Here is a 6,245-nt window from a genome sequence, read left to right on the forward strand (position 1 = left end):
TAGTCTGTGTCTTCACCCCACCCCTATTCCCTGGTTTGGTGAATCCATCTGGCACTTGTAACACTGATTTTTTTTTTTTTTTTTGCTTTGTAATGGCAGTTGGGTAGATCTGAAGATTTTTCCCATAAAATACCGTATTTTTCGCTCAATTAGCCTCACTTTTTTCCACCAAAAAAATGGGGGAAAATGTCTGTGCGGTTTATGGAGTGGTAGGCCTGGTATTCCCCCCATCGCCACCACCGTGTTAGAATACCGGGCCAGCCACTCAGCTCTACTGTGCAGAAGAACCCGCTCCTTTGTCCTACCTGTTCCTTGGTCCAGCTGTGTCCTGCTTCCATTGGCCATCTTCTCTCACTGGCATCTTCAGTGTGTGCACCGGGTTGTGACAGCTTGCGGCTTCACAGCTGGGTGCCCACTGCGCATGCGCGAGAAGTGCTGCGCTTTGTGAATGGCCCCGTAGTCTTGTGGGACCTATCACGTGTCCCACAAGACTACGGGGAGGGAGGGGGGGAGGACAACTCCACGGAAGTGGGAGCGGGTACCTGTCAAATTTGGGTACCCCCAAAGGTCTGCACTCTCTGGTCATCTCCTGTACTATGCCGGCAGTCTCTGGCCATCTCCTGTACTGTGTCTGCAGTCTCTGGTCATTTCCTGTACTATGTCTGCAGTCTCTGGTCATCTCCTGTACGATGTCTGCAGTCTCTGGTCATCTCCTTTACTATGTCTGCAGTCTCTGGTCATCTCCTTTTCTATGTCTGCAGTCTCTGGTCATCTCCTGTACTATGTCTGCAGTCTCTGGTCATCTCCTGTACTATGTCTGCAGTCTCTGGTCATCTCCTGTAGTATGTCCGCAGTCTCTGGTCATCTCCTGTACTATGTCTGCAGTCTTTGTTCATCTCCTGTACTATGTCCGCAGTCCCTGGTCATCTCCTCTACTATGTCTGCAGTCTCTGGTCATTTCCTGTACTATGTCTGCAGTCTCTGGCCATCTCCTGTACTACAGTTGTGGCCAAAATTATTCAACCCCCACTGAAATTGAGTGTTTTGGCCAGTTTGACATTGCTTTTGATCATTCAGTCATCTTGCTTACATTTACATTAAAGAGGCACTTGTAGGTCAGACAAATATAACATAACAGTTATAATGAAATAACCACAAATGTCTTTTCTGTGCTCACAGCATTATCAGTTTTATTCAACCCCCAAGTGACATTCAATCTTAGTACTTAGTACAGCATCCTTTTACAGTTATAACAGCTTTTAAACGTGAAGCATAGCTTGACACAAGTGTCTTGCAGCGATCTACGGGTATCTTCGCCCATTCTTCATGGGCAAAGGCCTCCAGTTCAGTCACATTCTTAGGCTTGCGCACTGCAACTGCTTTCTTTAAGTCCCACCAGAGGTTCTCAATCGGATTTAAGTCTGGTGACTGCGATGGCCACTCCAAAATGTTCCAGCCTTTCCTCTGCAACCATGCTCTAGTGGACTTGGAGGTATGCTTGGGATCATTGTCCTGTTGAAAGGTCCAACGTCTCCCAAGCCTCAGGTGTGTGACGGACTGCATCACGTTTCCATCCAATATCTCCTGGTACTGAAGAGAATTCATGGTACCTTGCACACGCTGAAGCTTCCCTGTACCTGCAGAAGCAAAACAGCCCCAAAGCATGATTGACCCTCCACCATGCTTCACAGTAGGCAAGGTGTTCTTTTCATCATAGGCCTTGTTCTTCCTCCTCCAAACATAGCGTTGATCCATGGGCCCAAACAGTTCTAATTTTGTTTCATCAGTCCACAGAACACTATCCCACAACTTTTGTGGTTTGTCCACATGGCTTTTGGCATACTGCAGTCGACTCTTCTTATTCTTTGGAGACAGCAAGGGGGTACGCCTGGGAGTTCTGGCACGGAGGCCTTCATTACGCAGTGTGCGTCTTATTGTCTGGGCTGAAACTTCTGTACCCACATCTGACAAATCTTTTCTCAGTTCCTCAGCAGTCACACGGGGACTTCTCTCCACTCTACGCTTCAGGTAGCGCACAGCAGTCGAAGTCAGCATCTTCTTTCTGCCACGACCAGGTAGCGTTTCAACAGTGCCCTTTGCCTTGAATTTGCGAATGATGCTTCCTAAGGTGTCTCTTGGTATGTTTAACATCTTTGCAATCTTCTTATAGCCATTGCCCTTCCTGTGAAGAGAAATCACCTCTTCTCTTGTCTTCCTGGACCATTCTCTTGCCTTCACCATGTTTGTAACCACACCAGTAAATGTCTAGAAGGAGCTGAGTATCACAGTCATTTTAAAGCTGCCTAATTGGTGCTTATTATGCTTGATTGCTGCTCGGTGACATCCACAGGTGTTTTCAATACCTGATGGAAAGCACCTGTATGAACCTCTGTTCTTCAGAGTGGTAGTCTTTAAGGGGTTGAATAATTGTGGCAATGAAGAAACCACATAAGAACCATTTACTACTGTATTACATAAACAATTGATGTCATTTTAGTTGCATTTGGGTAGTTACAACGTCCTTGTAGGATTTGATTCTGAATACAATTCCAAATGTACACTATAGTCCCTAAACCCCTTTACAGCATTGGGGGTTGAATAATTTTGGCCACAACTGTATGTCTGCAGTTTCTGATCATCTCCTGTACTATCTCCGCAGTCTCTGGTCATCTCCTGTACTATCTCCTGTACTGTGTCCCCAGTCTCTGGTCATCTCCTGTACTGTGTCCGCAGTCTCTGGTCATCTCCTGTTGTATGTCCGCAGTCTCTGGTCTTCTCCTGTACTATGTCTGCAGTCTCTGGTCTTCTCCTGTACTATGTCTGCAGTCCATTGGTTCAGAATTTTTTTTTCTTGTTTTCCTCCTCTAAAATCTAGGTGCGTCTTATGGTCAGGTGTGTCTTATGGAGCGGAAAATACAGTAAATTTCACTGGTAACATGCCTCTGCATTGATATCCAACATGATTTATAAATATTACACTTGGGCATTAGTAGTGTTTAAGTGTATGGAAAGCATGGAAAAGAGGGATAAACCCTACTAAACCCTGACCCCTCTTTTTTAACATAAACAATGGTGGTGTCCAAATGGAAAATTTTTATATAAATGTTTATAACAGAAAAATGTGTTTGCTAAACAAGTAGTTGAAATGCATATACAGTATGTTAAAGTGTTACTAAACCCAGAACCCTGCATTCACTATATCTGGTTTCCCACAGTACACAGAACATGAAAGTGCAATTATTTTAGTAAATATAAACTGCTAAATACCTTTTTATCATCAGCAGTTAGCACAGTCTTGTGATTTCTGTCAGTGTCCAGCAGAGCACTGGTTGAAAGCTTGTAGGAGGAGTTTTCATTCTGATCTGACTGTCCTATGAGGCTGCATGAACCCTGACCCTCTGGACGGTGCTGATTGGCCCTGTGCTGAACACATGCACTCTCCCAAAGATAAAAACAAACTCTAGCCATACACACTAAACATGTGCAGAGTGACTCCTAGAGCTCTGTACTATCAGCAAATGGATTGGGGATTGTAGAATAAGGGGAGAATATGAGAAGTCAGGATCAAACATCTTTTTGCACAATGTGGAGGAATAACCCCTTAGGTTCCACAGTGACTATAACAAGCATGCTCTACTGCATATACAGATTGATTTTACTGTTGTGGGTTTAGTAACACTTTATAACCTTACAAATGAATTTTATTCTGTTCAGCCACACTTGTGGTTCACACATCTCTGCCGCACTGCTCTAGACCTATCAAGTGGAACAGGGGTCTGTAAATGTTTGAAACAAAGGGCCAGTTTACTTCCCTTCAAACTTTGGGACTGTGGCTAGTGGGAGTAGAAAATGCCCTGGCATCAGTAGAAGTAAGCAATGCCATAGGCTTGGTGGTCAGTGAGAGTAAAAATATTATGTCAGTGGGAGGAATAGTGCCCAATCATTGGTGTCAGTGGTAGGAATAGTACCCCATCATAACGTCAGTGGGAGTTATAGTGCCCAATAATGGGTGTCAGTGGGAGAATTAGTTTTCCATCTCTGGTGTCAGTGGGGCATATAATCCCAATTTTTGGTGTCAGAGGAAGGAATAGTATCCCAAGGTCCAGATAAAGACAAGCACAGGACCACATCCAGTCACATCCTGTGGGTCACAGTTTGGAGAATCCTGGAATAGAGGATGGTTAACATCCAAGTAAATGAACCTCCAACAACTTGCAGATAGGATGTTTGGTCCTAAAGACTGTATGCTTGCCTGTGTTCACTGGGTATGGTTTTGCACTGCAATGTTCAGGCCACACCAGAGTACATTGCTTATCCTGGCAGGACCTGCATTTAATATGTAAAGGAATACCGGTTGTGGTAGTATGAACGATGGATTTTGTTCCGCATATTTTGCCTATTCTTACATTTTTTTATACTATGTCTTAGTGAAGAGATATTTGAGCTGATTTACTAAACATTCAAATGCCGGTGCACAGTACCCCCTAATTTAGAAACCTGGTTTGGAATTGCACTAGAGATGTACAGCCGTGATAGATATACTGTGGCGCAGGACTTAAAAATGAGTTAGCAAGCGGATATACACTATATAGCCAAAAGTATTGGGTCACCCCTCCAAATCATTGGATTCAGGTGTTCCAATCACCTCCATGGTCAAAGGTGTATAAAATCAAGCACCTAGGCATGCAGACTGCTTCTACAAACATTTGTGAAAGAATGGGTCGCTCTCAGGAGCTCAGTGAATCCAAGCGTGGTACCGTGATGGGTTGCCAGCTATGCAATAAGTCCATTCGTGAAATTTTCTTGCTACTAAATATTCCACGGTCAACTGTTAGTGGTATTCTAACAAAGTGGAAGCAACTGGGAACAACAACTCAATATTGAACCCTACGGACTAAGACTGGGATGCCATTAAAATTCATGTGCGTGTAAAGGCAGGCATCCCAATATTTTTGCCAAAATAGTGTATGACTTTTTAACCACATTATTCATATTGCAATCAATGAAATCATGGGAAATGTACCTGGTTTCAAACACAATGTTACCAGAAAAGAAGTCTGTTGGATATGTACACACAGGTGCAGATTATGACTTGGTATTACAGCCAATTTAGTTTTTTTTTTGAGCAAGGGCTCGTTTACATGTGCTGTGCCATCTGGAGAGATCCACATTTGGATCACTGTTCAGAGAACATTTGACAGGCAGTGAGAAGGCAATATGTCATGTTCTCGCCGCCTGATGTAACCTGTTGAACAACGCACTGCCACAATCGTATGCGTTGCACGTTGTTGCATTGCGGCCCCATAGATTTACATTGGTTGCGTTTGGCTGTGGTAACGCCCACTAAATGCAACATGCTGTTTACTTTTTGCTTGGCTGGATGTCAATGTTTAGGTAGGTGACCAGGGGATGCCTAAACTGTGGCTCAGCTGCCTGGTTTTATTGCTGCCTGTAGCTGCTTGTGTGAATGAGGCCAAAATGCTCCATTCATATAGAGATGTCTACGTTCAATATCCAGGCGCAGAATTTTCCTTTTAATAAATGCTCCATGTATACCTTAGTTTGATATTCAGGCACACTGATAACACGCTCTATTCTAATCACATTGATGTGGTCTTTTTGTGCAGCATTGCTCTAAGATTTCCTAGTTCGTTTATATGCTTTACTTCTTCCATGATGTCCTTAATTTTTTAGCCTGTGCTATGCAATCTAAGTGTGTGTCACATTTGTGTGTGAAATGTTTTCATTTATATATCTCATAATTTATGCTTTATTATCGCTAAAATCGGGACATACAGACAGAGCTTTTTTTCAGCAGAATTATGGGGCAACGCAGTTCTGGCACCTCCAGCACTGAATGTATGCAATGGCAAGGGGTGCTGGGGTCTATCGTAGTTGTCTGCTGAGAGATCTGGTGTCACTGTGGGGATCTATTGTTGCTGGTGGGGACTTTTGTTGCTGGGAGGGATCTACTGTTGAAGGAAGTCTATTGTTGCTGGCTGCTGCAAGATCTTTTGTCTATTGTTGCTCGGGGGATCTATTGTTGAGGGGATTCAAATTACAATTAATACAAATTACTTAGCACCCCAAAATGAATGGTTCTGTATTCTCTAAAAACGGCAGTACTGAGAGGTGGGTAGAGGGTGGAACTAAAGGATGATGCTCAGAGGTGGGTAGAGGATGGAGACAAAGGGTGACTCAAAGGGGGGGGGGGGTACCTGCACATATTCCCTGAGGGAAAAAAA

Source organism: Staurois parvus, unplaced genomic scaffold, assembly GCF_062004578.1.
Source record: "Staurois parvus isolate SC_StPar_1 unplaced genomic scaffold, SC_StPar_1.0 ptg000234l, whole genome shotgun sequence".
NCBI lineage: Eukaryota > Metazoa > Chordata > Amphibia > Anura > Ranidae > Staurois > Staurois parvus.